We start from the raw sequence: 12,923 nt of genomic DNA, 5'->3' as shown, positions 1-12,923 counted from the left end.
TATTGATCTTTTGACTACCTATGACTCCGATGAAGACTGCGTAGATGTCCTTGGAAATTAAGATTATTAAAAAATGCGTAGGTAGTTGCTAAAAATAACTAAATCTAGTGAAATAAAAATATAAGCTTGAAAAGTAATAAAAGCAATAAAAGAAAGTCTCTAAAAATATAATATGAACTTTTGAATTACCGTTAAAAATATCATTTCGGAAGAAAATGTGAAAAATGACTAATGCATGTATGATGTGGCAGCGTTACATGCATAGACTAATGCCAAAAATGATTGTAATTTATAAGTTCGCTTATGTGGCAATTTTGCGTGGCTTAGTGGGAGAAAAAACTTAAATGCATGGCCTTAGTGGGGACGTTCGATTATGTAGCGGATTTTGCATGGCTTAGTAGGAGAGAAGAGTTATATGCATGGCCTTAGTGGAGTCGTTGAGGCGGACACTTTGCATATTAAGAGAATTGGGATCACCTTCTTAAGAATGTAAGATTTGTGTTAAGACTATTTTTCTTTAGCGGTATGCATGTGATGATCCTACATTCCAACTATGCCAGCCAGCTTTTGGGTATATATTTACATAGTATCTGGCTCACCGAGTGGTGAAAGTTAACTTCGTTCCCGGCAATCGAGCAAGGACATATTGCAGGGCATCCCTCGACATTGCGTGCAGGACTGTAGATGGGAAGGACCAGACACGTACGCTGCCGACTAAAAGATCACTAATCTGACGAAAATGCCCCCTTGGTCAGATCATTTAGCTGGTTGCACAAATGAAAGGACGAAAGGATTACAGGAGCAGCTGAGATTAACTAGCCGTGGCATGTGTATATTCGATTTCCTCAGCTGAGCTTAACTCATTCTTGGCTACCAAATACTCCCTCTATTACAATAATAACAGCGTTTAAGGAGTACTCCCTCCGTAAACTAATATAAGAGCGTTTAGATAACTATTTTAGTTATTTAAATGCTCTTATATTAGTTTACAGAGGGAGTACTAATTAATTAGCAGTGACTAGCTAGGTGAGATAATTACTGTACTACTTGCCTGGTGTACGTCTTTGGTGCATGCATGCGCGGACAACTTTTTCCTTTTGAACAGCATGGATGGATGTATGGATGTGAACAAACCTGCATGCATGCAGCTGCCGGCAATATGCATGTGCCTTCCCGTGTTGTGTTGTCAATCTGTCCTCTGGATGAACATGACTCGCCCATTCATGCGTGTTTTGACACATAAATATCTAACGGTTGCTTTTTTTCTTCTTCATCCAACGGTCGAGTTTTTTGTCTGACGTCCAGCTGTGAGCTGCTGAGCTGCTAGCTTCCTTTTCGTTTTCGTGATCACCGTACGTGTTTTTCGAGGAATAGTGCCTTCAAATGTGACTTTGCCGACATGCTAGTCGATCATCGACAAGGAGCCAGAGGATTACAACAAGTTGGGGCAACCGTCGCCCAAAGCCTCAAATTTGTTCTTGGGGTGAAATCACATAATCTGACCTCCTAAGTCACCCATGCATCATTTCATTTCGAGAGGCGTCGCTTTTGGAGAAAGTTTCTCGCAGTTTGGGTGTTGCCACCAGGGTGGTTGATGTTGCTAAATGATTATTGGGGTCTTGCCAATTATTTTCCTTTTGTTTTCTTTTTTAATAATTAGAGGTGTGCATCATTGAGGTCTCGACTAGCTCTTGACAATGTGTCGTTGAGGTCTCGACTAGCACAGACCATAATTAGAGGTGTACTATTGATATTAGTATGTTAGCATTTATTGGGGGGAAAGGAGCAATGGCAACCACCAGACACAGGGCCGAGAACATGGTGATCAAGGTAGGACTTGTTGGCATACACAGACAAAAAGAGTGGTGACCATGATGTTCTATTACGTAAGGACTATTTTCTGAATCATTAGCTCCTTTGTATGAGACACAATCAGTGGTATTGGTCATTGGTGCCCTTGTACCCAGATCGGATCATGAGCCTTAGCTATGTCTTTCTCTCCCTTTTTAATTTTCGGATGGCCCAATCCCTATAGCGCTAGTATTTTCCATTTGCAGCTTTTTGTATGTGTAATCTCCAAGTTGGGTTCTCTCTGACCATCTTGGACATAAATAGGTCGGTATAATTGTTTCCTTAAAATCATGTTTTTGTGATCATTAGCTTGGTCATTTAATACTGGGATCAAGCTATAGAATGAACAACCGACCTAGTAAAATATGAACCCAAAAGCTCGACGGAGGATCTCCTTAATATAGGTCTCCCTACTTGTGGGTGTTATACAAAGGTGTGGCAAGTGTGCCAAGTAAATGACTAAGTTGACCCCTCACAAAAATAAATAAATAGTAGCGACAAACTCGATGAAGTTTAATGCATATGCGCCATGATTAATCTAGACTTAGGGATTTAGATTAGATGGCTTTGAAATTCAACGAGCAAGGACAAAAGGAATATATTTCTTCATAATATAGACCAATTAAATTGTTTGGCGCATAGCATATAATAGTAAGCATATAGTCGCCTTACATGACACTTCTGCATATGTGGTGGAGAGAGACATGAAAAGTTAAGGGGAGTGGGCTCTCACGCAAGGACCTGTCTCTACACGTGTACTCAGGCAAATACAATAAATTTGAAGAAAGAGGAAAGAGAGGTTGGAAAAAGTACTAGTCTTATAATCAATCTTATAGCCAACCATACTATATGAGTGATTATATATGATAGCTTTACATGACATGTCAATATTATATAGGCAACAACATGCTATACTATTAGACATGCTCTAATGTTGTTGTAGCTATATGTTGTACATGTTGGGGTAGCTATGCTTATTTTATATTAGTCAAGTTAGTTATTTCGTGTGATAGACGTACTTCCAGTGTGGTGCTGTGCAGCATGGATGGATGATTAATTGGCTCCCTCAGTGTAGCTAAGGTAGGAGCATGTAGTTCTCTCCACATCTACATGACATGGATGGGATGAGATAAGACAATTTAGGGAGTAGTGATTGATTGCTTGGAACGTTGTCATTGGTGCGCGTGAATGAAGGAATTGGAGAAGGATACAGTACTTCTGTATGGATGGAGGATGAATGATTCATCATGAATGAATAATTGGTTTTGTGTATAGCTGCATGCATGCATGCATGCATGCATGGCTTTCTCTGGTCACCCACACGGCCGGGGGGAGAGAGAGACAGAGAGAGAGACTGAGACTGCACTGAACTGTAGGAGGCAGGTACACATGCAACAACACACGCAATAATAGAAACTCATACAGACGCGCATACGGACTGTACAATGAAATGTACGCATGTGAACGCATCCTAGCTAGGTAGCTGCAGCGTGAATCGATCTGGTCGGCATCGATCTATATGACCATTGTCATTGTCGATCCAGTTCCCCCCCGAACCATGCATGTGATGTGAGTGAGTCACCACGGCCCGGCCACACCACCTACGTACATACTCCCTTCATTTTTTAAGTCTGTATATAAGATTTGGTCAAAGTTAAGCTTTGTAAAATTTAACTAACTTTATATTAAAAAATATAAACATTCATAATATAAAATTAATATTATCAAATGCATCATGAAACGTATGTTCATACTATATAGTTTTAGTATTACAGATGTTTATATCTTTTTATATAAATTTAGTCAAACTTTGTGCAGTTTGACTTTGACCAAATCTTATATGCGGAGTAAAAAGAAACGAAGGGAGTATGTGTTCCCAACTGATGTACATATTTGTGTAGGTACCTTCGCAGCTGCAGATCGGTCGTAGAGATACCATACTCTCTCCATTCCACAATGTAGTGCTTCCTCTATCCCCGTGCTTCAACTTTGACCGTAAATTTAACTACCAAGACCGATTACGGCGGGAGCAAAAATTATATCAGTGAATTCGTATTCGAAATAAGTTTTCAATTATATAATTTTTTCTACCGCCGCAGTTGGTCTCGTTGGTTAAATTTATGGTCAAAGTTGGACCTCAAAAAGCGCGGACGCACTATATTTTGGAATGGAGGGAGTACTTAATTTGTACCAGGATCTAGGGGAAGGAATCACCTTGTACTTCCTCCGTCCGGAAATACTTATCATCAAAATGAATAAAAGAGGATGTATTTAGATGTATTTTAGTTCTAGACACATCCCTTTTTATTCATTTTGATGACAAGTATTTTCCGACGGAGGGAGTACAAAATAGACAACGTATTGTATATGCATATCTCATTGACATGATATATCGAGGGAGGGGACCTTACTTAGAGCATCTCCAACAGCCGCGGAACATGCGGCGCGCTAAAAAGTATTTTGCAGCGTGCTCATCGCCTGGAAAAGCGTGATGGGCAGTTGTGGCTTCCGCGGCCGCGCTAAAATTTAACGCGCGCGCGTAGCTCCAGCAGGCGCGCTATAATGCAGAGCACGCTATCGCACGAAACATTGTATACATATTTTTTAAATAAAAACAATACATATTTCATAGATAATAAAAGCGATACATAGATATTTTACATAGTTCATAGCATAGATCGATAACATAGATAAATAAAACTACAATGCAACTACATACTACGGTGCAACTAGATGAACTATGGTGCAACTACACCCTACTCCGAGTCATCCTCGTCCTCATCCGGACTGGTGTTGTCTGAGGTATCGATCCACATGTCCTCCCAACGAGGATCATTATCCCCAAAGATCGACACCCCACCTGCCTCAATGATATCACATTGCGATATCACCAGGGCCTTCCGCCGACACCTCTCCAACCGCTCCGCGCGGCGCTTTGCCGTCATTTCCGCCCAGAAGGCGTGCTCCGCCACGACGTCCTCCGGGTGGCGCCGGCGCCACTCCGCCATGGCTCGCTCGTCCTCCTCGGCGACGAGGCGGCGCTGCCGCCGGCGGTGCTCCACACGGTCCTGGTTCATGATAAGATGAGGCAGAGGGGCGACGTCATGTGCCTGCTCGCGCGTGAAGACGTCGTGAAAGTTCATCTGCGCCGGCGGCATCTCTAGGTCCACGCCGCCACGTTGTACGCGTCGGCGGCCTCGTGCGTGGTCCCGAACGTGCCAAGGCCGAGCCGGACGTTGCCGGACCGGATCTCGGCGTAGTAGGTGCCGTCGGGGCACTCGCGGACGCCGCGGTAGCCAGACGATCCACAGCGGCGCGGCGGCATGGTGGCGCGGTGGTGACAGTGACGACGAAGCGGCGAGCAAGCGGCGGCAGAGTAGCGAGGAGAGCGCGCGTGGCAGTGTGAAGGCCGTGTGGCGAGCGCGGCAATTTATAGGCGCGCTCGAAGCGGTGCGCCAAATCTAACGTGCGCTGTCGTCTTTTTTCGCGCGCGCACAATCAATTCCCGCACGCTAGTTTTCCGTCGCTCCTGGAGCGCGCCAAAACATCTCGCACGCGCTAAAGTGAAAATTTATCCAGCATACGCATTTTTTGGTGCCGCTGTTGGAGATGCTCGTACGTTGTCGTAGAGCAGCTAGCATACACGCATGAATAATACAACCAGCGGCAACACCTAGCTAGTCTGCCGACATCGACATGCATACTTGCGTGGCGTACGTACGTACAGCTGGCCATGCATGCATGTACGTGGACCTCACCAGAAAAGCCTTATGTTTGTTTCCAGAGACTTATTAGTTTAGGGACTTTATAAGTCCCATCTAAACCAAATAGGAGAGACTTATAGTGATTTAAAGTGGGCATTTGAGACTCATGAAATAAGATTTTTAAGGAGGGACTTATAGGGACTTATAGTTCTAATATGGTCTTTTAGTCCATGTTAAGTCCCAGAAACCAAACAAGTAGGGACTTTTTAGGGACTTGGGACTTATAAGTTGGGACTAAAAAAAGTCCTACGACTTATGAACCAAACAGGGCCTAAGTATCTTCGACCAAGACCTTGTGTGATTTATATTCCCCAACTTTGTTTTGCCGAAACTGGGGCATTTAGCCTGTGTTTTCTTCTTTGGGGCAAAAATTTGATGCACAAATCATGTCGTCAAAGTTTCTGGTCTACATCGAGGACTTTCGGACTACTGCTTCAACAAATTATTTGGCTTAAACAAGTTTGCTCAGCTGAAACGGAGGTCTAGCGGCGTGTTGCAGCAGGAAGAAGACTTCGACACTCTCGAGGATATTTAAATGTATTTTTCAATTTATGTATGGGCGTTTGTGGTACTTTATTTATGAACTTTGGCCCTTTTACAAGAAAATAACTAAATAAAAATTGAGGAACATTGTACACGGTAGTGTGTACAAAAACCGGCTGGTCGGACATGCATGGAGGCAGGCGTAGGTGTGGGTGTGGGAAGGAAGGACCAGCAAGCTGCACGTAGTGGATTAGTGCCGACTTAGAAAAGCGCTCTAAGGCGACGAGAATGCCGTGGCACTCTCACAGCTACCAGCTGGACCTAGTAAGTTGAAAATAATTCATCAAGGCAATATAATCTGCAAAAGTTGATTTCAAAAGCAGTGCATGCATGCATGCAGCTCTGTTGCCACCTTTGTAGTATGTGGGTGTTGTCAGTATGGTCTGCCTTGCCAATTGCCTTGTGACTGATGATGTAGCTAGCTTCTAAATCATGGATGATGTATGCCTGCATGCACGATTGGTTTTGTTGACTTGTGGAGCGTTAGGCGTCAACTGCACCTGAGCACTACGTAAATAACCAGTAACTGTAACTGTAAAAGATCGAGATCGAGATCGGGATGGAGGAAGCAAACATACCTGCATGTATGTGCATGAATGGTCCCGGCGGATCGATCGACAATAGACACAAGGAGCAAGGAGCTAGCTACAGATATCTGTAAGAAAGGGAGCCTGGGGATCAAGGAGTTTGAGAAATTCAACTTGAGTCTGTTATGTAAATGGTGGCAGAACCTAGAGAGCAAGGAAGGGATGGGGCAGGAAATTGGAAGGAAAAAAAAAATACAAAGTGGATAATGGGATTGGGCAGGTAAAATTTACTGCCAGAGACTCACCTTGTTGGTCCAACTTTCTTAGAATCGGGGACATATATATGAAAGGGAGGAGAGTGCAGGTTAAAATGGAAGAGAGACCGATTTTTTGAATGACAGATGGATTGGCAATGACACTTCGAAAGAACGGTTTGAAAGATTGTATGAGATCAATCAAGAGCAAAGCATGTCTGTGAGGCAATATGAGTGACAAAACTGGAATTTGAGTTTTGGAAGATGGTTATGTGCTGACGAGATGATCCGGTTGAACAGATTGAGAAGGATATTGTTATCTAAGATTGGGGAGGGGATGAAGACATCCCTATTTGGATATGGAATAACAATAAGAAATTACTGTGAAATTTGTTTACAATCACTTGTTGACACTTATCTGGACAGGTCATTCAAACACTTCTGGAGGCCAAGATCCCTTTGAAAATCAAAATCCGGATGTGGTTGATATGGAATATTACTATAGCAACTAAAGATAACATGTTAAAAATCAAATGGACGGGTGACCCTTTGTGTCAATTCTGTCATGAGATCGGAAAACACTAATCACTTATTTGTTTGATGCTTGGCGGCCAAATATTGCTGGGGTGATCAATAAAACTAGAGTAGGGCGCGATAAGAAAATCAGAGTAGGGCGCGGAATGCTTGTGTTCATGAAACCGCATTTGAATGTTGGACCAAGCAGTTGAGCCCTTTAGCTTCGTGCCACGGACCAGATCGAGGCTAGCTAGTTGCCAACCATGCGTTGCACAACAACTCACCCTCCTGCATGTTTCAGCTTTCTTGTTTGCCCTTCATCTTCGGATCGCCGACAAAATCATCCGGATCATCGTCCTCGCCCTCCTCCACTTCCTCCTCCTCTGCCTACTGCTGATGTGTGCCAGTATGGCTGTAGGACTGTTGCATGCCACTCTGGGTGTAGCCCTGCTGCATGTGAGTGTAGTTGCCGGACTAGGTGGGATTCGAGTCTTTCACATGCCCGTCTTCATACCCACCTCCTCCTCCCCCTCCATTGTGGATGATGTCGAACCTCTCCCTCTCTCCGTCGTCGTACGCCTTCGTAGGCATAGTAGTGAAGAGCGTGCGGGCAACCATATGCTCCACGCCCGCCGTCCGTGCCCGGACGAGCTGCGGCAAGGAAGACTTCGAGAAGAGCAGTGGCGTCGCGTTTACGTCAATGGTGTAAGGCACTTGCCTGGCGGCGGTTGATGTGGGCTTCCCACCGAGCTGCTAGGCGGCGTAGTACTACGAAGCTTTGTACTGCTCCTGCCATGGCGTCGTTTGGACGACGGGCATCACCATCGGGCTCCGCGACTCGGCCACAACTTCCACCGCGTCCGCGACCAGCACGCCCACCGCCACGAATGCCATCAGCATGCCCGCTGTCGGGCGCCTTCTGCTTCATTAGCTTCTCCTTCCTTGCGGCCTTCGCTTTGGCGTGGCGAGTTTTCTGCGTCGCCAAGTTGTTCTTTTGAGCGATGGTGATGCGGGGATCCTCCTCCCCCTCCACCTCCACCACCACCACCACCACCACCTCCATCTCCGGCAGGTCCTCGTCCGGTTCCATGCGTCGATGGCGGGAGCGAGGAAGTGTTGGGGAACGTAGTAATTTCAAAAAATTTCCTACGCACACGCAAGATCATGGTGATGCATAGCAACGAGAGGGAAGAGTGTGATCTATGTACCCTTGTAGATCGACAACGGAAGCGTTTGGTTGATGTAGTCGTACGTCTCCACGGCCCGACCGATCAAGCACCGAAACTACGGCACCTCCGAGTTTTAGCACACGTTCAGCTCGATGACGATCCCCGGACTCCGATCCAGCAAAGTGTCGAGGAAGAGTTCCGTCAGCACGACGGCGTGGTGACGATCTTGATGTACTACTGTCGCAGGGCTTCGCCTAAGCACCGCTACAATATTATCGAGGACTATGGTGGCAGGGGGCGCCGCACACGGCTAAGAATATGATCACGTGGATCAACTTGTGTGTCTATGGGGTGCCCCCTGCCCCCGTATATAAAGGAGCAAGGGGGAGGCCGGCCGGACCTTGTGGGCGCGCCAAGGAGGAGTAGGATTCCTACTCCTAGTTGGAGTAGGTTTCCACCTTTCCTAGTCCAACTAGGAGAAGGGGGGAAAGGGGGGAAGAGGGGAAGGAAGGGAGAGAGGGGCCGCGCCCCAAACCCCTTGTCTAATTCGGACTGGGCTTGGGAGGGGCGCGCGCCACCTCCTGGTCCTTTCCACTAAGGCCCATTAAGGCCCATTGCTTCTTCCTCGTATTCCCGTAACTCCCCGGTACCTCCGAAAATATCCGAATCACTCGGAACCTTTCCGATGTCCGAATATAGTCGTCCAATATATCGATCTTTACGTCTCGACCATTTCGAGACTCTTCGTCATGTCCCCGATCTCATCCGGGACTCCGAACTCTTTCGGTACATCAAAACTCATAAACTCATAATATAACTGTCATCGAAACCTTAAGCGTGCGGACCCTACGGGTTCGAGAACAATGTAGACATGACCGAGACACGTCTCCGGTCAATAAACAATAGCGGAATCTGGATGCTCATATTGGCTCCCACATATTCTACGAAGATCTTTATCGGTCAGACCACATAACAACATACTTTGTTTCCTTTGTCATCTGTATGTTACTTGCCCGAGATTCGATCGTCGGTGTCTCAATACCTAGTTCAATCTCGTTACCGGCAAGTCTCTTTACTCGTTCCGTAATACATCATCTCGCAACTAACTCATTAGTTGCAATGCTTGCAAGGCTTATGTGATGTGCATTACCGAAATACGCCAACCCAACATTTACCTTTGGAGACACCTGTAGAGCTTCTTTATAATCACCCAGTTACGTTGTGACGTTTAGTAGCACACAAAGTGTTCCTCCGGCAAACGGGAGTTGCATAATCTCATAGTCATAGGAACATGTATAAGTCATGAAGAAAGCAATAGCAACATACTAAACGATCGGGTGCTAAGCTAATGGAATGGGTCATGTCAATCACATCATTCTTCTAATGATGTGATCCCGTTAATCAAATAACAACTCTTTTGTTCATGGTTAGGAAACATAACCATCTTCGATTAACGAGCTAGTCAAGTAGAGGCATACTAGTGACACTCTGTTTGTCTATGTATTCACACATGTATTATGTTTCCGGTTAATATAATTCTAGCATGAATAATAAACATTTATCATGATATAAGGAAATAAATAATAACTTTATTATTTTATCTAGGGCATATTTCCTTCAGTCTCCCACTTGCACTAGAGTCAATAATCTAGTTCACATCGCCATGTGATTCAACACTAATAGTTCACATCACCATGTGTTTAACACCCATAGTTCACATTGTCATGTGACCTATACTCAAAGGTTTTACTAGAGTCAGTAATCTGGTTCACATCGTTTATGTGATTAACACCCAAATAGTACTAAGGTGTGATCATGTTTTGCTTGTGAGATAATTTTAGTCAACGGGTCTGTCACATACAGATTCGTAAGTATTTTGCGAATTCTATGTCTACAATGCTCTGCACGGAGCTACTCTAGCTGATTGCTCCCACTTTAAATATGTATCTAGATCGAGACTTAGAGTCATCCAGATCTGTGTCAAAACTTGCATCGACGTAACTTTTTACGACGAACCTTTTTGTCACCTCCATAATTGAGAAATATTTCCTTATTCCACTAAGGATAATTTTGACCGCTGTCCAGTGATCTACTCTTAGATCACTATTGTACTCCCTTGCTTAACACAGTGTAGGGTATACAATAGATCTGGTACACAGCATGGCATACTTTATAGAACCTATGGCTGAGGCATAGGGAATGACTTTCATTCTCTTTCTATCTTCTGCCGTGGTCGGGCTTTGAGTCTTACTCAATTTCACACCTTGTAACCCAGCCAAGAACTCTTTCTTTGACCGTTCCAATTTTTGAACTACTTCAAAATATTGTCAAGGTATGTACTCATTGAAAAACTTATCAAGTGTCTTGATCTATCTCTATAGATCTTGATGCTCAATATGTAAGCAGCTTCACCGCGGTCTTTCTTTGAAAAAATCCTTTCAAACATTCCTTTATGCTTTGCAGAATAATTCTACATTATCTCAACAATATGTCATTCACATATACTTATCAGAAATGTTGTAGTGCTCCCACTCACTTTCTTGTAAATACGAGCTTCACCGCAAGTCTGTATAAAACTATATGCTTTGATCAACTTATCAAAGCGTATATTCCAACTCCGAGATGGTTGCACCAGTCCATAGATGGATCGCTGGAGCTTGCATATTTTGTTAGTACCTTTAGGATTGACAAAACCTTCTGGTTGCATCATATACAACTCTTCTTTAATATATCCATTTAAGGAATGCAGTTTTGTTTATCCATTTGCCAGATTTCATAAAATGCGGCAATTGCTAACATGATTTGGACAGACTTAAGCTAGATACGAGTGAGAAACTCTCATCGTAGTCAATACCTTGAACTTGTCGAAAACCTTTTTGCGACAATTCTAGCTTTGTAGATAGTAACACTACTATCAGCGTCCGTCTTCCTCTTGAAGATCCATTTAATCTCAATGGCTCGCCGATCATTGGGCAAGTCAATCAAAGTCCATACTTTGTTCTCATACATGGATCTCATCTCAGATTTCATGGCCTCAAGCCATTTCGCGGAATCTGGGCTCATCATCGCTTCCTCTTAGTTCGTAGGTTCGTCATGGTCAAGTAACATGACCTCCAGAACAGGATTACCGTACCACTCTAGTGCGGATCTTACTCTGGTTGATCTACGAGGTTCAGTAGTATCTTGTTCTGAAGTTTCATGATCATCATCATTAGCTTCCTCACTAATTGGTGTAGGTGTTACAGAAACTGGTTTCTATGATGTACTACTTTCCAATAAGGGAGCAGGTACAGTTACCTCATCAAGTTCTACTTTCCTCCCACTCACTTCTTTTCGAGAGAAATTCCTTCTCTAGAAAGGATCCATTCAAAGCAACGAATATCTTGCCTTCGGATCTGTGATAGAAGGTGCACCCAACATTTTCTTTTGGGTATCCTATGAAGACGCACTTCTCCGATTTGGGTTTGAGCTTATCAGGTTGAAACTTTTTCACATAAGCATTGCAACCTCAAACTTTTAAGAAACGACAACTTTGGTTTCTTGCCAAACCACAGTTCAGATTTTGTCGTTTCAACGGATTTAGATGGTGCCCTATTTAACGTGAATGCAGCTGTCTCTAATGCATAACCCCAAAACGATAGTGGTAGATCGGTAAGAGACATCATAGATCGCACCATATCTAATAAAGTATGGTTATGACGTTCGGACACACCATTACATTGTGGTGTTCCAGGTGGCATGAGTAGTGAAACTATTTCACATTGTTTTTAACTGAAAGCCAAACTCGTAACTCAAATACTCTTCTCTATGATCTGATCGTAGAAACTTTATTTTCTTGTTACGATGATTTTTCACTTCACTCTGAAATTCTTTGAACTTTTCAAATGTTTCATACTTATGTTTCATCAAGTAGATATACTCATATTGTAGGGTTTCGTAGTAATTTCAAAAAAAATTCCTACGCGCACACAGGATCATGTGATGCATAGCAACGAGAGGAGAGTGTTGTCTACGTACCCAACACAGACCGACTGCGGAAGCGATGACACGACGTAGAGGAAGTAGTCGTACGTCTTCACGATCCAACCGATCAAGCACCGAAACTACGGCACCTCCGAGTTCGAGCACACGTTCAGCTCAATGACGATCCCCGGACTCCGATCCAGCAAAGTGTCGGGGAAGAGTTTCGTCAGCACGACGGCGTGGTGACGATCTTGATGAACTACAGCAGCAGGGCTTCGCCTAAACTCCGCTACAGTATTATCGAGGAATATGGTGGCAGGGGGCACCGCACACGGC

The sequence above is a fragment of the Triticum dicoccoides genome, chromosome 7B, assembly GCF_002162155.2.
Source record: "Triticum dicoccoides isolate Atlit2015 ecotype Zavitan chromosome 7B, WEW_v2.0, whole genome shotgun sequence".
Lineage (NCBI taxonomy): Eukaryota > Viridiplantae > Streptophyta > Magnoliopsida > Poales > Poaceae > Triticum > Triticum dicoccoides.
Note: the sequence above shows the minus strand (reverse complement) of the source record.